Below are 23,007 nucleotides of genomic sequence, written 5' to 3'. Positions count from 1 at the left end.
CAGAGAACAAAGTGGTGGCTGCCACAGGGGAGACTCAGAGTACGCTTGTGACGAACGTGTCACCCTACTATGTCACTCCACTGCACACCTGAAGCCAACACAATGTTGCATGTTAACTACACTGGAATTAAAATGAAAACTTGAATTATTTTTTTTTTTTTGCTGATGTCATTAGTGAGAATGCTACCTTCCTGTTTCAATCCGCATTTTCTCCTTTTTTTTTTTTTTAATGTTTATTTATTTTTTGAGAGTGAGAGAGAGTGTGGGGGGGGGGGCGGAGAGAGAGAGGGAGACACAGAATCCAAAACAGGCTCCAGGCTGCGAGCTGTCAGCACAGAGCCCGACGTGGGGCCCGAACTCACGAACTGTGAGATCATGACCTGAGCCGAAGTCGGACGCTCAACCGACGGAGCCACCCAGGCGCCCCTCAATCTGCATTTCCTTAACTCCCAGTGAGGTTTAGTGTATTTCACATATTCATGGACCATTTGTTTTCTGTGAAGCACCTGTGGTCATCTCCCCATTTTTCTACTGCGTCGTCTGTTTCTTCTTAATTTGTAGCTGCTCGTTGTATTTTGTGGCTCTTACCTCTTTCTCGGTCTATACCTTGCAATGATCTTCTCCAGGTCGACAGCTTTGCTTTGGGCTTCTGTCCCCGTACCCGCCGGCCCCTGCCCCTGGTGATCTGTGCGTCAGCCTTTCCCTCACGGCTTCCACGTCTTTGCTTAGGATGATACTCTCCATCTGAAGATTTAAAAACAAAATTCTCTTACATTGCATCCTGATACTCTGATAGTTTCATGGGTCTTTAATCTCTCCAGAGTTTAATTTTATGTTTGATATGAGGAGAAATTTACTTTTTTTTTTTAAATATGGGGACGAGTTATACTCAAACCACATACTGAATTATCAGCGCATCCTTTCTGCTGATTTAAAGTATCATAGTGACAATTCCTTATTTTCCTTCCACTGACCTTTTTGGGTTTTCCTTCCCAGACACCATTTATTTTAATTTCTGCAGCTTTTTTTTTTTTTGAAATGTATTTTTATTCCCAGAAGGGCAAACCTTCTCTGAGAACCTTTAAAATGTTTTTTCTTGGCTATTTTTGTGCATTTACTCTTCTAAATAACTTCAGAATCAGTGTGATACTACATAGAATTTATAATTTGGAGACTACAGACTTTAAGACACTGAATCTTCCCATTCAGGAACGAAAGAAGTGTCTCCACTTACTCCACCAGAATTTAAGAGCCACTGGGACAAGTGCCCCATAGGACAGGTGGAGAGGGCACTTTGATAACTTGGGAGTTGGCAGACCTTGCTTGGCCAGGGCCAGGGCCAGGGCAGGAAAGAGGAGGTTTGAGGAACAGGAAGGATTCCTTCCAGAAATCCTGTTTTGGTTCACGCGCCAATTCCAAAGCAAGCAGGCCTCTGCAGAGAGCCCTGAGCACCAGCTGACGGAAGGTTCTGGAGCCACGCAGGTGAGTCCACACAGACACTCACCACTCTCCCGTCTTCTCCGAGGGCGGCTCCCCGGTCCCACCGTGACTGCCCCGTGCACACTTGCGGGGAGCTGCTCCCCGCCACCCCCTGGCAGGTGCGGAGGCCTGCTGGCTGCCCGACAGGAGACCACAGCACCTCAGGCACGTGGGTCTACTTTCAAACATGGAGGTGGTGCCTTCTGCCGGGCGTGGTGGCTGCTTCTCGCCGCTTGGGGCCGGAAGGCTGTTCGTGTCGCAACACTCAGAATGCTGAGCTCAGGCAAAGGCACAGCCAAGTTCAAACAGCATATTTCGCCACGAAGGGCTGCACAGGACCTTCCCTTGTGCTGTGAAGTCACATCCGTGTGAACTGGACAGGACTCAGGGTTTGGGGTCACAAGGCCTGGTCAAAATCCAGCTCAAGACCAGAGACCTCAAGAAAAGCCTGCACTCCGACTTCTCATCTCTGAGATGGGAACGGTGTCGCGGACCGCAGAAGCTGCTGCCCAGGAGGAGAAAGAGGCCACGTGAACTGCAAAGCGCTGTACTCACGTGAGGCATCAGAGGGCTCTGGGCTTTCTCTCCGGGGCCATCAGGCAGCCCCGAGCTGCCTGTTTGACAAGGTCTGATCCATGTGGGGAAACTAAGACACAGAGAAGCAAAGAAATTAAATGAAGCGTCTGTATGGGGGAACTTCTAAGCCAAAGGCGGTTTTTTACGGGGGGCGAGAGCATCTCCTGGACATAAGTAAGTTTGTAATGAGGCGGCCGTGGAGCAGCGTATGGAGAGTGGGTGCTGGAAATTGTTAGGAATGACTGGTCTCCGCGACGGTCGTTGGAGGAGCTCAGGGATGAGCGGCCGAGACAGGGAACAGAAATAGAAAATACAACTTGAAAAACACAAATCATTCTTGGACACCGGGAAGCTGATACCATTTGCCCTTCTCCTTCCTCTTCCCCCCCCCCCCCCCCCTCCCCCCCTCCCCCTCCCCCTCCTCCTGCTGCTTCTTCTCCCTTTTCTTCTCCTTCTCCTTCTCCTTCATAAAAGCTAAGGGAGAGCCTGAGAACGTGAAGCCACTGAATCAGACGGTTAGGAACGGAGGAAACGGGAAGGACACTCGGTCCATGAGGCTGAGGTAGCCTGCAGGTCCGGGGACAGTTCTGGAGAGAAAGGGGGCGGCCAGGGGCCGGACCCTACATGGCACCTGCTGTCTGTAGAGGCTCCTGCATGCAGCCTCGCTGGGGTGGGGACTGGAACCAGGCTGCGGGGAGGGCCGTGCTGACAAGCAGAGACTTTTGAAAAGAAATACAAATTGACCAGTCTATATTCAGGTGACACCACCAGCAACAAACGGTCCACACGGAGATGTTTTCCTGGGCCTGCTTTACGGGCCAGACGGCTCATCTGACTACAGGGCTGTTTGTGCAATGCTGACCTGCTGCATCTTCTCGGGACCGTTGGGCCCTCTGCGGCTTGAGCCAAACCTCAGGAAGAGCCCGTTGGGTCTGGCAGGGCCTTGGGAGCCTGGCGGTCGGTGTTTGCACCAGCGACCTCGAGGCTCACTGTGGAACTTGCTCACCATGACCCTGGCACTCTGGCAGGCTCAGAAAATGCCGGAAGGAGGGTATCTTAGGTGTATGCAAGGGTCCCGGCAAGAGCCGCCCACAGTGCAAACCAAGAGGAGGCTGTCCCAGGCCCTGCTTTGCCGCTTTCTTGTAGCGGAACCCATCTGAACCAATCCAGGAGACCAAGCAATCGGTCGGCTTGCCTCGAACACACGAGCCTCCGCGTTACGCCCGGACACAAGCTTCCATGCCGAGAGCCTCTTCTGGTAACTGCAGGAGAAAGCGGTCCCCGTAACTGGGGAGCAGGGGCCCCGTCCTAACACGTACCCTCATCTCGCCAGCAATCTCGGGTGTCTGCAGTAATTCAAGGGACAGCCTGGAGTAACTAGAAACCATTTCTGGAGGAAGGCCTTTGAAACATCAAACCGAAGACATCAGTCAACAGACCTCCCTGCCTTCGCTGATCCTGGCCAGTTAACGGAAGCTGACTGCTCAGGTAACACACCGTGAAATTCTGGCCGCAGAGGACACCGGACGTTAATTGTGTTTCATGAAACTGCACCACCAGTGGCCAACCTGAAGAAAATAGTTCACGGTTGGGTTTTCCTTCTGTGTTTAGTCATGGAAGTGGCGTCACCGGGCCTGGGACGGGAGACACGTTCTCTGCCTGATGTTTGCCGCCTCCCCCCCGCAGTGCAATGTGGTCTGTGCGTCGCAGGGGTGATCAGCGGTTCATTTTTAACCCTAACGGATGTCCACAAAGATTATTCTCTCCGTTCTGCTAAAACCCAAGCCTTAATTATCTCGGTGCCTAGAGGCCTGGTGGTCCAGCGGCAAATACCACAGAGCTTTCTTTTTCTGAAAATGATTTTCGTTCTAAAAGGACATTTCTTCCATGAGTGGGATAGGCTCTTGGCCACGCTAAGTATCTCTCGGGGACAAGCGTCTGGGGGGAGCCTGTCGCCCTCAGCTGGGGTGCACCCCAACACCCGGTGTAGAGGCCGTGAACGGGGGCGGCGGGGGCAGCTGAGTTTTGGGGGCGACGGGAGAAGAGCCGGGGGACGTGGGCTCACCCTGGTTTGCTCTGTGCAGAAAGCTCAGGAGGGCAGGAGTCCAGCCGCTGTTTGCTGCAATGGAGGAAGCGATCCTGACCGTTGCTTTTTCTCCTGGAACTTTTCTAATCAGAATGGATCTTGCTGTCAGGAAGGCTAGAGGCCATCAGAAGTGAGCTATGGGGAAGGTGATTTCCTGGACAGGCAGACCGGTGGAGCCCCGTGCACTTGGACTTTTTCTTTTTTTTTTAGTCTAACAAGAATCAATATTTAAGATTATGCAATGTCCATACCAGCCCGAAGTAGCTGCCAAGCCAAGGACAAGGGCTGGATAATTTACAATGCAAGGAATCCATTCTTTTTGCGAGGGGGAAGGGAAAAATCAAGATTTAAGCTTCTTATCCTGGGCTGAACTTTTCTCCTCCATTCTTAATGGCACCAGACGTAAATAAACCATCCATTTCGTTTTGTATGAGCAGTCTACGCTTGGCACACACTCGGAGGCAACGACAGGCCCGTCTGAGATCCTCGACCCCCACAGGCCTGGGCTACAACCACCTTGACAACAGCAGCTGTTTACACGTTTCTGACTCACAACCCTTTGGTCCTTTGGCCCGAGCCACACCTGCTGTTGGGTTCTGCCCCCACGACCAGCAGAGAAAGCCCTTCTGTTGTCAGCTGCTGATGGTTCCCGGTCCCGTATTTTTAACGTGAAGATGAAATATTTATAAATGCCTCGTCAACAGCATCCCATAGCCGGGCCCTCCTGAAGCCGCAGACGTGGGCTGTGCTCACTCGCAGGATGGCGGGGGTCGCGGGCCGGGGGAGCGGGCAGCGGCACTGTGGACGGACCTGGGCCACTATTTACAGGCCGGGGCTGGTTCTCAAAAGCCTGCCTCCGGTCCTGGGCCAGTTTCCTCTGTCTGCAGTGACTGGAGTCCCGGCCTCCACCACCCCAGGGCCGACCTGCCGGGAGCCTGGACACCGTCTATCCCAGTGGGAGGGAGCCACTTCCCGCCGCCTGGAAGTGAAGGACAGAAGACGGGGTTGGAGCCAAGAAGCAATGGGGCCTTGCACGACACTTTCCTGCCTCCCACGGGGTGGGGGTGGCATCGTGCTGGCTCCCGAGGGAAAGGGCTGGGGCCCGGGCGCCTCCATGGGTGCTCCCCCAACCCCAGCCGCTCTCCCACCCACTTCTCTCCCGTCTTCACTCCTCCAGAATTGGCGTTGACGCGGACGTTATGGGCGTCTCTGCCCAGAAGGCAGGTGGCCTGCTCTTTACTTTCTGACCTCTGGCCGACAATGCACAGCTGGCTTCCTATGTGGCAAGCGTCCGTGATCTCAGGGCCGACTGTCCAGACAGCAGGACGAAGCCCCAAAGCAGGGGCTGCACGGAGGGGTGTCAGAGGTGGGGCTCTGAGGGGTGCACAGGCTCGGCCTCACGAAGGGGTGGCATTCCCGGTGACAGCGTGGGGCCGGGGGGTGTTGGGAGCTGGGGACGGCCAGGGTGACCGTGCCAGGGTGACGGGCTGTGCAGCCTGGCTGCTATGCTGCGGGAGGCCTTGGTGGGAGCCAGCAGTGGGTTTCAGACAGGAGTGTGTGGCCTGTGGAGTTCTGAACAGTCTGGTCACTGTGGGGACAGGCTTGAGGGGCCAGTGTGGCAGATGGTGAGCTGGCGTGGAGCGGGGGCAGGGCAGCCAGGGAGCAGAGCCAGGAGGCCGCCGCGGGGTGGACAGACGGATGCTGCAGACACCTTGGGAGACGGAGGAGAATCCACACCAGCTGCTCCTCATACGTCGGCTTGGGGAACCCTCTTCACGAGCCTCTGAGCGCCCCGGCAGGGGAGAGTGCCACCCCCCCAACCCCCCGTGCCAGCCAGACCTCTTGGTCCAGAGATGGCGAGCAGGGAGGGCCTAGAGCCAGGAGCCAACCAGGCACAACGTGGGGAACGCGATACGGCTCTCGGGGACTCGGCTCTCCTGCCTGAGAAGCGGGAGCGCTGAGACTTGCTGATGGGATGGTAGGGGTCAGTGCGCTGGGACAGAACCCCAGGTGACACACCGGGATGGGGCACGGGGGATGACACAGAGGCGGAGACGGCCTCGGTGTGCTCCCCCAGCGCTGGACACAGAAGAAGCCACGTCCTCGTGCCACCGTGAAGCCTGGACAGGAGGACAGGGGCTCGGCTGTACGCGTGACTCCCAGCCCAATACTCTGTCCAGACATCCAGGCCGCGCTGGGCAAGTCCCACACCCCCCAGCTGCCGCTGGTTTGGAAGAAAGCAAGCGAGGGCCAAAGTAGCCTGGCCCACTCTTCTGCCCTGAACTTTCCTCCGTGCTGTGCAAAGGGCAGAAAGGAGGAAAGTCCACCTCCCTTCCCGGCGGTGCTGCTGACCGGGAAAGGCTCAGAATCCAGGCCGTTCTCGGGCTGCTCACGGGCATGAGCTCACCGAGCAGCTCCACCCGGCCCAGCCCCCAAAGTGGGAAGCCCCCCAACTGTCTGCCCACCTCTTGGGACTGCGAGTTTCCACGAGATGAATAACGTCTGGACAGAGGCTTTGCACACTGTAGAGTGCTGCCTATGCTTGACTACTATTCTCGTTCCCACACGTGAGTGATGCATGGGGCTTTCTTCGAGCGCCTGGGATCGGGGCGACCACATCCTTCCTCAAAATGGGCCAGATGACATCCACACGGAGCTGGCATAAACGTCTGGACATCCAAACGGGTCTGGACCCCCAGTGGGCAGTGATGCTGCCCCAGCGGATGGCAAACACTGAGAAGGAAAGGCCCCTTCTTGGGTCTCCTGTGTGGCCCCCCCCCCCCCCCCAATCAGCAAGGGCAGGACAGGAACGCACAGCCGTGGACCACAAATCTCCAGGTCTCCGAGAGGACAGCGAGAGGGCCAAGCCACTGGCACTAACGGTGACACGCTGACGCGGTGGCATTGATCATCACTGAGACACAACTGCAGGCCATCCGCGGGGAGACACAAAACGAGCCGAGCAGCGGGGGAGGACACGCATCCCTGGTGGGCCTGGCTCCGGGGGACGGCCGGCGCTCGTAACCGCCGCAACGATGATGAACACGTATTGATTTCTGGAGTGCCTCTCCGGAGCCCCAGAGCACTTCATGCACTTATTGGAAAGTGCCTGAAACCAAATTGAAGACAGGCCCAATGAGGAGAATCAATCCAAACGCTAAGGGCATCTGAGGGCTTTGGAGCAAATGGGGGGAGAGAGAACAGGTACTCCAAACGCTCAAGGAAGACACTTTGCCCCACGCTGTTCAACAGCCTGAAACTGAAACGCGGAGTTTGGCTTCTGCACACGGGTGGGGGGTGCGCCTGGCTTGCAGGGAGGGACCTCGGCGCGGCGTGCGGATTCGTGTGCACGAAAGGGTGCTCTGGGGCCTGCGGGGGGCTCTCCTCTACACCTAGGCCCTTGGAAAACAAAACCATTTGCTAAAAACTTTCTACCTGGAAACCACTTCGAGCTTCCAGGGAAGCTGGCAGAATGGAGAACACCCCAACACCTAGGCCCAGGTGGCCGTGCTGCTAAGAGCATTGTTACTGCCCCCCCTGCCCCCTGCCCCCCGCCGGCCAACATAGAGTTTTCCTGAACCGCTTGGGAGCAAGGTGAGCACATCATGGCTGTTCACCCCCAAATACTCGAGCGTGTGCTTCCCAAGGGTCGGAGCGCTCCTCCCGTGGATTTGGCGGTCAGCAACCTCAGCAAGTGGGATTCTGATACACGTTTCAATCGACCACTCGTCCTCCATTCTGTCACCTGGCCCAACAGCACCGACTGGCACACCTTCCCCCTGCTACAGGTCTGGTCTGGGAGCAGCACTGCCCCCGGTTGTCCTGCGCCTTAGTTTCTTCTCATGTGAACATCCCCACAGTCTTCTCTAACATGTTTTGGAGAAAAATCCAGGTTTCCACAGCAGCTTTCGGCCCAAGACGCGGCTGGGCTGAAAGAACCTGATTCCATCTCCCACAGACACAGGGACCAGACCCAGCTTCAGCCCTTGCTGTGACCACACTGCTTTCATAACCAACGGACCACACCATCTAGCACCGAAGGGATAAGGCCTGCGGCCACCCATTTGAAGGTGCCCCCAAAGTGGAGGCGGGGAGGGCAGAGGGTACACGCCTCTCCGGAGGGGCTCTTTTTGGCCACCAGCCCCTTGGCTCACCGACTCATAATACAGTGTTCCCTTGGGCGTGCAGGTGTCTGTGGGCCCACGGACCGCTGTCTGGGTCAGGGCTCAGTGGACCAGCTCCCGGCTGGGCCGCACACCCAGAATCACCGAGAAGCAGGGACGCTGAAGAGCCCATTTCACATTCGGCCGAGAGTGAACTTAACCAAGACTGACACTAAAAGTGACCTCACTCCCTTCTTGGGATCATCTGCCCTAAGAGCCCAGCAGCCCCGTAAACACAGAACCTGGTGAGGCCCAAGGGAGCCCAGGCGAGCAGAGCAGCCTCTGGAAACAGTTGCCTTTTTTCCCACCTTTGATAACGAGAGAGATGGGGGATCGGAGAGAGAAACGAGGCGGGGCCTGTAGTCGACGCGGGGTCAGGAAACAAGACCAGAAAGTCCGGCTGGCACGGCTCCCGCCTGCCACCTCCGGCTGGGCTGACCCGGCACACCAGGCACCCCGCCAAGGACCCTGTGCTGACACGGGAACAGCGCCCTCCCGGCCGGTGAGCCTCCGTCTCCCGAGGAAGGGAAGGGCGCCCGTGACTGTGCAGACAGCAGAGGCTCAGGAGGGCCGCCTGCCTCCGCATGCCCCATCTCGGCCTTTCTCAAGCCACGCAGCAGGACCAGGTCCCCCTGCCAGAGCTGCTCTCAACAGCCTCCTTCCGGGCTCTACAGCAACGCTTCGGCAAAGGCCCTCGGAAGACGCATTGCTATTCGATTCTCAACAGTTCCCTGAAGGACAAGAGGGACGACCTGGGTGGTTCGGCCGGTTGAGCGTCCGACTTCTCCTCAGGTCAGAGCCTGCTTTGGATTCTCTGTGTCCTTCTCCCTTCTCCTCCCCTGCTCGTGTGCTCTCTCTCAAAAATAATATAAACGTTGAAAGAAGAAGAAGAGAAGGAAGGGAGGCCACAGGGAGGAGAGGGGGCAGGCACTTGAAAGGGGGGGGGGGGTCAGTGGAGAGAGAGGCAAGAACGAGCAAGCTGCCGGTCTGCACAAAATGAGCACAGGCCTCGTTCCCCCAAATGCCCCCCACTGGTGCCCCGGTGTGAGACTCCACGGGAGAAGGGGCTTCGGTGGCTCCTCTGCAGAATCGAACTTTCAGAAGGTGCCAGTGCTTGCATTCTGAGCCTCGTATAGGGAGGAGGCTCCCTTTGGGAGTGACCCCTGTCGTGAACATTCTGTGACACAGTCCGGCAGGGTGGAGCAGTGGGTAAGAAGATCAATGACGTCAAAGAGCCGCCAGGTCCTGAAAAGATCAACGAGGCTGAGACACTCTTGGTGTGACAGACGGTCTCCCCGAGTACCACAGCAGTCTTCCCAGGATCCTCTGCAGGGTCACACCGAGTGGCGGGGTCCACATCCCCTCTCTTGAAACGAGCCACCCTGTGACTCACTTTGACCCAAAACAGGGCGTGGTGGACGTGAGGTCATGTGAGCTTGGGGAGCCTCACGTCTAGGCAGCCTTTGTCCTTCTCCTTCTGACACAGGGGCCTGAGGCCAGCGGGGGAGGGTGCCTTCTGGAGTAGTGGGGGGTGGTTGGGTGGGAGAGAACAGAGGTGCCAGCTGAGCAGCAAACACTGGGCATGTGAATCAGGCTCTCCGGGCCATCGCGCCCTACGGAGCCTGAAGCTGAGCACACCATGGGAGAAGAACAGCCTGGCCAAGCCACAGAAACACGAGAAACAAGTCATCGTGGATTTAGGTGTTTGGGTCGATTGCTGGGCAGGAAGAAATAGCTGAAATGGAAATGGGCGTCTAGACGGCGGGGAGGACGCAGAGCATGGGCCCGGTTTGGGGGAGAATGCAGAGCACGGAGATGGCTTCGGGGAAATTGCAAAGCAGAGGCCTGGCTTCGGGGAGAACGACCCGTGCCAGGGGCAGGAGGACGAGGGGCAGGACTGTCACCAGTGGCTAACTTGGAACACGGAAGACGTGCCTGAACCCATGCACACGGCTGAGACCTACTTCTAGGCAGACTGTTGAGAGTGCCTGTTAGGGCCCCATGATGACGCAGGACGACACGGAAGAGAGAGGCAGGAGCTAAAACAAACCCAACAAAAAAACCCAAACTGGCATCTGCAAGCAGAATTCACAGGATATATGCAGATCAGAATTACCTACCTGGTTCCAAAAGGAAAGTTGTTCACATTTCCCGCTTCAACAGTCAGCAAAATATTCAGGAAGGAACAAATGGACTCAGAGTGAGGACTGAATCAAGGGACTGCAAGGCCTCAGAGCGGTATGAAGCAGTGCCCTATAGACTTTCTCAACAGGAGAAAAGGGGCTTCCAAGGATCTGTGGGGCACTGGTTCATCGAAGCCTGACATATCCAAAGTAGGGACAGGTTTGTCTTGAAAAGAGTTATGGTGATGGTTGTTGGGGGGCATAGAGGAGATTCCAACAAGATTCATAGGAGACCTAAAACATTTTTAAGAGAATTGCATCAGTAAGAGCACTACCAGCTTGGACTAAAAAAAAAAAAAAAAAAAAAAAAAAAAAAAAAAAAAAACAATTTAAAATAAAAAAATGTTTTTGGGACCCCAGCTTTTTTTTTTTTTTTTTTTTTTTTCTTTTTCTTCTTCTTTTTTTTCAAAAAAAAAAAAAAAAAAAAAAAACCTTTATTAAATCTTTTACTTATTTTTGAGAGAGAGAAACAGAGTGAGAGCAGGGGAGGAACAGACAGGGAGACACAGAATCTGAAGCAGGCTCCAGGCTCCAAGCTGTCAGCACAGAACCCCATGTGGAACTCAAACTCATGAACCGTGAGATCATGACCTGAACGAAGTCGGACGCTTCACCAACTGAGCCACCCAGGTGCGTGGGACTCCAGCTTTCTATGAGCAAGAATCAGACACAGAAACTTACTGACCTTCAAACATGGGCCCTTTCTGGTGGGAAAGAAAGGACCTTGAGAGAACAGTGGACACAACAACGGATCAGAAATCCTTCCTGAGACCAGAACTGGGCCTTAATCAGAGTATCTCTTGGCTCTGGAGTGGGGGCTCAGGCAGCCTGGTCCATCTGGATTTCAGAACTGGTAGGCACCAGGGACTTGCACGTGCCTTATGCTCCTCCTCTGTTTGATGGGAGCAGCTGGCCCTGTGTTTTTCTAGGTCCTGTTTGTGGGGTAACTTGGTTCGTTGGTTCAGAGGACACACACCAGAGGAGGGGTGTGTATGTGTGTGTGTGTGTGTGTCCAGATGGATGATCCTGATGTAGATCATGAGAACCTGGCCTGGGAGTCTGAGGCCCTAACAGGGATGAGAGTTTCGGGCATCCGAGATGGGAGAAAGAATATGGCGCACGCAGGGAGAAAACTGTGGGCAGATTGTGGAATGTGACAGATTGCTTCATGGCCACAAATTCCTTTGTCACAGAAGGCAGGGTCCTTTGTAGTGAAATTTCGCCACGTCTCCCCCACATTTCTCAAGTGTATGAAATCGGCTGGCCGAGTGATTCCGTCTTGCTCAAGAGAACGTGGCAGAAGTGATGCTGTGTAGATTCAGAGCCCAGGACTCAGATTGTCTTGGGACTTGTGCCTTTGCCCCCTTGGAATACTGTCCTGCGAGCAGGAAGCTTGTCTAACCCACAGGAGCAGGAGAGGCCATGTGACGGAGATCATGTGCTGAACATGTGAGGCTGCAACCATGTTCCAGGCCTGCTGACCCTCCAGCTAACGGCAGCCCTGTGGTGGGCCCAGATGGAAGCAGAAGCCATTCCATGGGAGAGTAAAATAATCAGTGTTGTTTTCAGCTACTAATTTTGGGGCAGTTTGCTATGTACTGACAGAAAATTATACTATCTCGCATGACTGATCAAGACACAAACAAAAAAGCAAACATGAGACACTAACATCAGGGATGGGGAAAAAAACACTCTGCACATCGAGGGGTTACTAAAGGGCTGTCGTGAACCTCATTGTGCCCGAGATTTAACAACTTAGGGGAGATAGGTAAATTCCATGAACTATATAAAAATATAACTGGCACAAAATAAACAGAAAATGTAAACAGCCCTCCATCAGTTTTAAAAATTGCATCCATAAATAATGGCCTTTTCATATAGAAAACTCCAGGCTCAAAGAGCTTCACTGGTAAATTCTACCCAATATCTGAGAAAGAAACAAGACCGAGGTTACCGCACTCTTTCGGAGAAGAGAGGAAGAGGCATCACTTCCCAACACGCCCCGTGAGTCCAGCATTAAGCCCAACACCAAACTTTGGTGATAATGAAAGAGAAGAAAATGATAGGCCAATATTTTTTCTTCAACAGAGATACAAAAATTCATCACAAAATAACAGCAAATTACATCCAGCAGTATAGACAAGGTATAGTATGTCATAACCAAGTGAGTGCACTCAGAATACAAAGTTAATATCTGAAGATTAATTGTAATTCACTACTTAGAGTAAGAAAAACAACCATATAATCATCCTAACAGGGGCAGAGAAAGTATTTGATAAGATTCAACTCATTCAACGCACTCATTGTGAAAACTCTCAGCAAGCCGGGAACAGAAGGAGGCACCCTCCATGAGGTAACAGGCACCCCGAGAAGCCTGTGCTTAGCAAGCGCCATGCTCGATGGCCAGAAGTGGAATGATCTTCCCCAAAGAAAGGGAACATGGCAAGGACGGCCACTCTTTCCACTTGTATTCCACAGCAAGTGGAGGTGATAACCAGTGAGATAAGGCAAGAAAAAGAAATGAAATGTATAAAAATGGGAATGGAAAAAGTAAAACTCTTCTCTCCTCACAGGTGATATGATTCTATGGGGAGAAAATCCTAATCTAAAGGAAAACTACTAAAAACTAGGTAAATTTTTCGAGGTTGTGAGATTCAAGAACAAAACTAAAAAGGTTAGCGAGTCAAGGTCGCAAAAGAAAAGAAAGTGTAAGAAATTGTCACAGGTTGGAGGAGACTAAGGAGGTGTGACAAGGGAACGGACTGGATCCTGGAACAGAACAACGTTGGTGGAGAAACTGGAGTGAAGTCCATAGTTAATGGTATTTACCAGTTAATTTCTTAGTTGAGACCATGGTACGGCTGGAAGCTGAATAACATTCCGTTGTGTGGATGGATCACTATTTTGTTCATCCCTTCACCCGTCACTGGACATCTGAGGTTGCTCCCAAGTTTTGGCTATTGTGAATAACGCTGCTGTGAACATCGGTATACAGATACCTGTTTCAAGAAAAGTTCTGTCTCTTGCCTGGGGTGTTAGTCACACAGGTATGCGTTTTCAAAGTTCATTAAATGACACACTGAAAGCCTGTGAACTAACCTAGTTCTGTCAAACCCTACCACCGCGGGCCTCAGGGATGGTCTTGTACTCCCTCTGTACCGCTGCCCTCCCCCACTCCTGACATGCACCTGCTGGCCTGCACCTTGGAGGCTTGGGAGGAAAGCTACAGCCCTGAGCGGGAGGGGGGCCCCCACTTGCTCTAACACATCACTCGACCCACCCTCCGTGAGTCACTTGCACGAGGGGAATGGCTGGCCTTCCCAGGAGACCCCGCTGGCTGGCCCTGTGCACCTCACAGGACTCAGGCCTTGGTCTAGTCCGCCCCGGGCGCTTCACTCTTTGCATCCAAGCCCCCAGATGCAGCCTGCGTCACCTAGGGTGGCTGTGCCTGCATTCAGTGGGGAGTGGCCTGTGCTCCTGGGCCGTCCCCACCCAGGGTTCCCCACACAGAGAGCAGCAGGCTTTTGAGCATTTCGGGGAAGACTCTATTTCTTTCTTCTTCCGACAAATAAACAATAGAATTGAAACAGGTTTATGGCCTTCTCACTTTCCTGGAAGAAAGTTCTGTGTTGCATTAATAAAGAGAAACAGTAGGAATCACGGCAAAAATAACAAACACACACTCTGCTGGAGAGGAGGTGCTGAAGCTTTCTCTAGGGGCCCTCTGCTACTCCTGAGCTGGTTCTTCTCCGAAATAAGTTCGATCTGTCCTCAAAAATAATTAAAGGGCTTACATTTCCACGGGGACAAATGGAACAGTGCAAACTCGGAAGGTGAGTGCCCTCTCCCAGCGCACAGTGCCTACCTGCTGGGGCGCCTCGCCTGGCAAACCGGGACTGTGCGGTCTCCTGCTCAGCCGTTCCACATGCTGGGAATGGGATCCACGGAGCATCTCCCGTGTGCTGGTAGCGGGTGTGGGCGAGTCCCGCCAGGCAGGCCCCTAGAGGCCCAGGAAGGGCAGCAGAACCCCTAACCTGAACCCCCCGGGGCTTCCCAAGCTGGCCTGTGTCCCTCATACTGCTGGAGGGGAGCTCTGCCCTGAGTGAGAATGGCTGCCTAACCTGCAGCTCAGAACAGAAGCCGCCCGTCCCAAGAGCACCTTGAACCCAGCAAAGTCCACACCCAGGCAGGTCACAGACAACGGTAGTGTCTGGAACAGGTTACCCTTCCTGCAGGGCCTGACAGGTGGTTTCCAAAGGTCACAGAATCTGTAGAGGCTTGCTGACTGCACAGCATTTGGCCACCTTCCACCGACTCCCATCCCTCTGGGTCTCTCTGCCCGAGGTCAAGGGTCGGGGCCGCTCTCCACCCTAGGTCCAGTTGGGAGGATCTCTCACACACCCACTAGCGTGGACTGGCCCTGGGTGGCTGCGGTGGCCCCAGGCTGCCCTGAAGTCTTTCAGCCACTTGCTAACGTCCCGGCGGTTTCTCAAAGCTCCCTTCTTTTCTCCTCCATAAACTTATCTTTAGGAATGGCTGTTTGATTTACAAAGCACACAACCTGTCATCGGTTAATTCCTGCAAAAATATACCAGCATTTGGATGGGTAGACCAGTAAACGTTAAAACCTATACAAAAATATTACCATCGACAACATCAAAATATCATCAATCCCAACAGCATCCGCTATCTGGTGAACTGCAGCCACATTAGGGTTTAATTCAGAAATAGCCCCACACGCGCAAAACATCCAAAGGAAGGCCTTTTCAGTTAAAAATAAAAGTAAAACGACTCAATGTAAACGTGGGTTGTATTAATGCAGCGAGCCCAGAGAACCTTTCCTGAGGTTGCGAAAAAGAACATATGGTGCCCATTTAAAATTCACCAATTACACAGAAGAGGTCAGGGATGAAACCATTTACCGAAGTCAGAAACCTGGTGAGCTGGGGGGTGGGGGGCCGCAAGCAGGTTCCCCGGGGGCCTTCTCCGCCACGCCGGCCGCACCGGGCGCGAAGCGAGGCCAGCCAGACCCACGTCCCCGCCGAGGCTGCCGCCGCCTCAGGGGAGGACGCCTGGCACAGCGGGCTCGCCGGACGGGAGTGTCTCACCCTCTGTGGCTGACGGCACGACTCGGCTGGCGGCCGACGCGGCCTGCGTTTCCCCCACTTTTCTCGCTGGCTTATTTAGCGGGTGGGAAACGGCAAGATGTACTTACCTCTAAGCTGGTTTTATTTTGTCACCACCATCTATAGGGGTTCTTCCTTAAAAATCACCCAAAGACCCTGGGAGCTGTCTGGTTTTCAGAGAATCTGCTCCCTCCTCAGTCCCCTTCTAGGGCTGGTGACCGTCGGGCACGTATGTAGCTTGCAGTCAACACACCTCTTAACAAACACAGGGAAGATACTGCTACTGCCTCGGGAAAGAGGTCAGGAAGCACCGGGGTTTAAGAAAATCTGTAAAAAGATTATCAAGCAAATCATTTCCAGACACCATTTCGGTTCAGAGGCTCCTGGTAAAGGAGAGGGACCACGGACCAAGCAAGGGACGCCCTCCGAGACCAACACCCAAAGATGGTGACACTCAGCTCAGCTCACCAGATACAATAGCAGTGACTCTAAAAATAAAAATATTTGGGGGGAAGCACATTAAGCCTTGTACTTAAACTGAAACTTGATCAGAATGTTTGAGCTTACAATTTTTTCACGTGCTAAATTAAAAACGAGGGGCGCCCGGGGGCTCAGTAGATTAAGCGTCTGACTCTTGATTTCGGCTCAGGTCATGATCTCACGGTTCGCGGGATCAAGCCCCACCTTGGGCTTTGCACTGACAGCACGGAGCCTGCTCGGGGTTCTCTCTCTCTGACCCTCCCCCACTTGCATATGCACATATTCTCTTAAAATAAATAAATAAACATTAAAAAAAACCTGAACATTTTCTCATGGGGAATTTCAAACATCTATAAACAGAATACCACAATGAGCCCCATACACCTATGATCTGGCTTCCACATCCTGCCATCCCATCAGTCTTTCTTCACTTATGTCCCTTCCCCCCCCCCCCCCCCCCCAGTCACTTCCCTTTCAGGTAAAATTTACATACCCTGAAACACACAAATCTTAACTGTACATGGTTGACAAATGATACATTCATTCACTTACATCGCCACGAAGATAAAGATCTTTCATCACCCCATGAAGCTCCCTCCTGCCCCTTCCCAGTTGACCCACCCCCCCCCCCCACTCCAGGAAAACAGCCTTCTGAAATTTTCAACATGGATTGGGTTTGCATCATCTAAATGACAGCGTGTGTATTCTTCTATGTTTGCCCTCTTGCTAGTTGCACATATAGATGGTTCATTTTTATTGCTGAGTAGTGGTCCGTTGAGTGGATACCCTACAAATTTATCCTTCCTTTCATCCATTCTTCTGTTGGCTGCCATTTAGGTTGTCTCCAATTTAAAAACAAATTGTTTTAACGTTTATTTATTTTTGAAGGCGAGACCGAGTGTGAGCGGGGGAGGGGCAGAGAGAGGGAGACGCAGAATCCGAAATGGACTCCAGGCTCCGAGCTGTCGGCACAGAGCCCGACGCGGGGCTCAAACTCATGAACTGCGAGACCATGACCTAAGCTGAATTCGGCTGCTTAACCAACTGAGCCACCCAGGCACCCTGTTTCCAATTTTCTAATTATTATGAATATGACTGCTAAAATCTCCCGGCATTATTTTTCTGTTTTTGTTTTGTTTTGTTTTTAGATTGCTCTTTCTCCTTAGACTCTTTGCATTTCTAAATGCAATTCAAAAAATAGTCAACTTCTACAAAAGCCCTCTGGGATTGTAATTCCTGCTGGGATTGCTTTGAAATTTTAGATCAGTTTTCGGAGCACTGACATCTTAACGATATGAATTTTCCAATCCATAAACAAAGGGTGTTCATTTAGGCCCTCACTCTCATTAAGAAACATTTTATAGCTCTCAGAATACAGGTCTTGCACACTATTCATTCAGTCTACTTCTAAGTATTTTGTTTTTTAATGTCGTTATAAAACGTATTACTTTTCACTTTTCCAGTTGTTTCCACTTGTTTGCTGATAATATATAGAAATGCCATTGGTTTTTGTATGTTGGCCTTACATCCGTGACCTTGGTAAATTCACATTATTTTGATAGTTTCTACTTGTTGGTTCATTAGGATTTCATAAGTGTACATTCAAGCTACCTGCAAATTAGAGACTTCTCTTTCTTTTCCATTGCGACGAGTTTGGCTATCCTCGTTTCACTGCACAGGCTAGAGGTTAAGATAAATGCTGGACAGAAATACAGCAGACATACTGCCTTGCTCGTCATCTTGGGGGAAAAAAAACCTGTAACATTTCACCTTTAAGCAGTTAGCTATGCACTCTTCATAGATGCTTTTCATCAGATTGAGAATGTTCCTTTTTATTCCTACCTTGCAGAGAGTTGTTTTAATGAATGTTGAATTTTTTCAAATGATTTTCTGCATCTATTGGGATGATCTTTATTTCTTCCTTTATTTTGTCAATATGGCAAATTATATCAATTTTCGGCACTGAACCAACCTTGCATTCTGGGGATGCTTGTTATTGCTTGGTTTTCACCAGGTGATATTTTGTGAAAAAAATTCTTTTTGCATCTATGTTCATGAAAGATTTTGGTTTACGAATATTTTTCTTGTAACATCTTTGTCAGGTTTTAGCACAAGAATTATTACTATTCCAAATCTGCTCTATTAAAATTTTCACTACATGTGTGTTAAATGCAAATAGAGTCAAAAAGGTGTACACGCACGCGCGTGCACGCGCACACACACACACACACACACACACACACACACACACACTCGCCATGGGAAGATCACTCCAGCAGTCAGCAGTGCTGGGGAGAGGCAGGTGACAGGGAGCCATTCAGGAGTGTGACGGACTGGGGCAAGTCTGGGGTTCTGGCTCACAGTCTGCAAGGAGCCTCGCTCTCTCCTGTTCTGGGCTCCTGAGAGAGCTGTGCTTTGCTTGCCCTTCTGACACCTGCCACGTGGGCCCTCAAAGCTGAGGCTGCAGAAGCAGACCCCACTGGAACCCGCTCTCTAAACAACAGAGCAGAATCAATCAGGGACTGAAATTTGGGTGACTTCCTCGCATGACTTTCTTGCACAACAGCTTAACATATTTCTGTAGGAGGCAACGTAGGTGGGTTCCATACTCTTGTCTAATGTTTCAGTGTGGAATAAAAGCACAAGGCCAATTTTTTCAAGTACTTGAGTCTCTCGGTTGAACCATGGTTATCAAGTCCACATGGGCAGACCCAGTCCTTGGAAGGACAGCGGGGTCATTCATTCTGGAGGTCAAGGGCATCTTTGGAGACATGTAGATTTCATCACCTGGTGAAACCACTCCCTGCTCTATCTCTACACCACTCTGTGATCTGAAGTGGTCTCACTTTCCTCTTAGGATAGTCTCCACTAGAATTAAACCCCACCGGGGTGGCAACACACCTGTCCCACCCAGTTAACATCCTGAGAGCCCAGAACAGTCTTCAGCACATGGCAGACACTCAAACCTTTGCTGGAAGAATGAATTAATTAACCAGTGTACAAGGCAGCAATTGTGTTTTGTAGATTGTAGGTCCCTTTGAAAAGTGCCCAGTTCAATTCCTTTGGAGAAAAATTGAGACTTCAGTGACAAAAGGCCTGATTTGAGCTCCCCCTCTGTTGCTACAATCCACAGGTCTTGGCAAGTTTTAAATCCAAGCCTCAGTTTCCCTGTTGTGAACGGGTAGAAGGGTCCTCACCTTGCATGGCTGGCACGGCTCGGTGCAGATGCGAGGTGTAGCTGGGATTTTAACACAGAGGAAACAACATGGCTGGCCCAGGACCCTGTGGTCTGTACAGAAGGTTGCTTGCTGGGACCCAGGTAGGACTTTTGTTATTTGGTGTCTTTTGTTTTGTTTTTGGTTTTTTTTTTTTTTTTTTTTTTTTTTTTTTTTTTTATTGTGAATAATATCATGTTTTTAGACTAGTATTTTTTTTTTTTAATTTTTTTTCAACGTTTTTTATTTATTTTTGGGACAGAGAGAGACAGAGCATGAACGGGCGAGGGGCAGAGAGAGAGGGAGACACAGAATCGGAAACAGGCTCCAGGCTCCGAGCCATCAGCCCAGAGCCCGACGCGGGGCTCGAACTCACGGACCGCGAGATGGTGACCTGGCTGAAGTCGGACACTTAACCGACTGCGCCACCCAGGCACCCCTAGACTAGTATTTTTAAATAGCTTCACTATAGAAATTTCAATATGAGCTATCTAGGAGGGAAAGGAAACCTTTTTTCTTTTGAAGCACCAGTTAGTTGGTGTTAAAAACTTCCTCATAAAAGGACTTGCAACACCAAGAGTCCAAAAGTTGACAGGATTGGGAAGCTTTCTTCTACTTTAATGCTGAAACTCAGGTCACAATGAATTTCTTCTCAAGCGTGGAGTTTTCTTTGCTCAAGTTCTACAAGACTTTGTAGGAAGAACGGTTGTATGTGCTCATCAAAAATAGAAGGTAGCTGATGGGAGTGGACACGTTCAGTGTGAATATTTGTACAGGGGTCGGCGGCTTTTAAATTTGCATCTTGATCTAAATGTATCTGCTGATTTCCCATCTGCTAATATTTCCCCATCTGCTAAATACCTGCTACCAGGGGAAGCGGATGCCTTTGTCATTCCTCTGCTTAACCTCCACGTCCCCTTCACCTGAACTTGGAAACAGCACCAGCGTCCCTACGAGCACACACACAGACGCATGCACGAACCTGCGCTCTAACCATGGACAATGCCCAGCCCGGGGAGCCCCACTGGAGAGAACGCGGTCAAGGCCGGGATCTGCGTCCCCAAGGCCACACTGGGTGTTGGCCTCCGCCTCTGCGGAGCTCAGAGCTTAGGAAGCACTGTCTGCTCCGGGACACGAGGCCAGCCCTAGAGAAAAGATGTGTCTGTCTAATATCCGCTACAAACATCACAGCCGAGAAGGCAAAGATATCACACCACGGGTTGCAGGTGAGAAAAGAGGCGTCCATGAACACAGCTGTGGCGGCGAGAAGCCAGCAGGCATCTCGTGCAGTTGAGACCCTCCCTTCCCAGGGCCAGAATGTTCTGGATGTGGCTTTGGTGCCCAGGAAAGGGCTGGAGCCTCAGCACAAGGGGCACTGTCTGCACCCCCAGTGTCTACACCATCTTCAGGACTGGTGCAGGGGTGGGGGGGGGGTTGGTGTTGTGTGGACCACGTTGTGCCCTCACACACACTGCCTCCCTCCCGGAGCGATGTGGGTGAGCTCCTGAGCTTGCCTCGTCTGTGTCTATCATTCACGTCACAATAGGATTCCCTTTGTTTGTTTTTAAACCCTAAGAAGCCAGAGAGCTCCAGCTGCCCAGCTCGGGGGTCCCCGAGAAGGGTCTGACGGAGAAGGTAGCTCTCTGGTGCGGCCGCTGCCCCCCCTCCCCGGGTGGGCCAGCAGTCCGGCGTCCAGACATCACAACCGACACCAGGGATGGAGAATGCAAAGGCCCCAAAGAGCTAGAGTTCCGTTTTGTGCTTGAAATCAAGTCCGTCCCATGAGGTGCCGGCTGTGTAGACACTTGATTGATGGTGGCAAATAATGGTTCTCAGTTTTGCTGGGAGCCTGCCTTCGTCGGAAGCCAGAGATGAATAAAATATACGCGAGCACATCAAATATAGTGCAAGGACAACATATACAAACAGCACATTAAGCATTATGGGAGACAGTAAAGACCTGGAAAAACAGATCTGAGTTGGCAGATGGGCTCCAGTTCCGGGTCTGTCTGCGCAAACGGGGAACCGCACAGCGGACTTCTCCTCGTGGCCCTTCAGTTCCGGGAGCAGGTCATTAGGTGGAAAATCCGAACACGTTAATTCCGCCACCCCTCCCTCACTGACTTCCCGGCTCCCGCGGAGGGGCTCGGCCACCGCAGCCCCTGCTCGCCAGGCCCTGGGCTTCCCTCCACGCCGAGTGCAGTGTCAACAAAAATGCTACAGTGACATTTCTCTCTTGCTCTCAATTACATGTAGGCTTTTCACTGCCAGTATAAAATACATATTGTGCTCCGGCGAGATCCACTGTACTGGGGTCAGCGGGAACTCATTGTCCTTTTTGCTTCAGAACAAGACAATACTGACATCTGTAAGATTCGTTGTAAATAATCCCAGCGCTCCAGGCACAGAGCGGTGGGCAGGAGCGGGGAGAAGAAAGCCAAGAGGGAGGTGCGGAGAGAGAGGGAGACAGGGATGCTGCCACTGACTGGATTCCAAGCCGCTGGGAACCCTGGGGTGTCTGGGGGAGGCGGCACTCGAAGGTCTGCATCATTTAGGGGGAAAACGAGCATCTGGCGGATACCTGCACGACGACATTGGCTGAAACGCCTACCGCGGATAGCTTCTGCTACCAACGCGGAATTCATCCCGAACAGTGTCACAGCGCGGGGAACCAGACAGGGCTCGCTGTTGTGTCCGTCCTCCAGCAGGGCCACGGGCCGAGAGCCACGCATGGCCTCCAATTCTGATGGGGGCGGCAGCAGCACGGGATGCTGACGAGGTCCCGTGGAGTCACCTGGCGGACGGTTCACGTCAACAGGCTCGAATGGGGTGCGTCGGCCCGCACAAGGACCCGGACGCCCCAGGGCCGAGTGGGCGCGGGCCTCACCCCAGAACTGCCTGCCCTTTTAAGGCGGTGTGTGAGAAAACCAAAAGCGTGTTTGGTAACCAGACGGCAGCTGTTCTCCAAAGGAGAGCTTTCCCGTGGAAGAGGAGTTTGGCTGCAGGCAGGGTGCTGCGTCGAGATGACAAAGGACTACAGAGGAGGAAGAGACTCCAGCGGAGCTTCCCGCCAGGCCTGGAGCCCATGCGTCTGCCCGCGTCAGAGGTGCACCTGTGCCCCCGAGGGGGCACACGCACGCGGGGGCCCGAGTGCGCGTCTGTACACGCGTGCGTGTCCCAGGCAGCGCCCCGGGGCTGTGGTTTGGGAGCCCGTGGGTAGAGCCGACGGCGGGCTGTCTGCTCAGGCGCTCGGCGGCGGCCAGCCAGGCTTCTCCGGGTGTGAGGGGACCGAGGTGCGTCCCAGAGTCACGGGCGGGCCTGACAGCGCCGCGGCCTGGCCATGAATTCACCCGCACTCGGGACTTCTGACCTTCAAGACGAGCGCTCTTCAGCCTGCGCCTTTTCCCTTTGGTCCCATCCAGAAAAGTGAGCATGTGATTCCAATTTGAAATTAAAAGTCATGTCTGAATAACAGAACTGCATTCTCATTTCCTAATACCCTGGTTTTTACTACTTTGCATTCAACTGTGAAAAGTCTTTTAAAACTCGGAACAGCAGTAAAACTTGAATGAATTTTTGACCCATTATTGCATAGCGGGTGTGCCTTCCAAGTAGGAGAGACTGCCAAGTTCTCCCCACCTAATATTTCCACTTTAATTGTGCCACTTGAGAAATTTACGTGCCTCAAAATATGGCATG

At 52.4% G+C, this 23,007-nt stretch overlaps 1 long non-coding RNA gene across 1 annotated transcript in view; it reads right to left on the bottom strand.

Annotated features, from left to right (window-relative positions):
* Window positions 1-447: 447 nt before the first annotated feature.
* LOC121037394 (uncharacterized) overlaps window positions 448-23,007 on the bottom strand; it is a 37,296-nt gene continuing 14,736 nt past the window's right edge. Inside the window, exons 4-5 of the long non-coding RNA XR_005793758.1 lie at window positions 2,035-2,125; window positions 448-744 (exon numbers count right to left, since the gene is read on the bottom strand). This is a non-coding gene — a long non-coding RNA (uncharacterized LOC121037394). The remainder of the gene's footprint in view (window positions 745-2,034; window positions 2,126-23,007) is intronic.

Source organism: Herpailurus yagouaroundi, unplaced genomic scaffold, assembly GCF_014898765.1.
Source record: "Herpailurus yagouaroundi ecotype Mexico unplaced genomic scaffold, PumYag 163, whole genome shotgun sequence".
NCBI lineage: Eukaryota > Metazoa > Chordata > Mammalia > Carnivora > Felidae > Herpailurus > Herpailurus yagouaroundi.
Note: the sequence above shows the minus strand (reverse complement) of the source record. Positions and strands in the feature narration are given on the sequence as shown.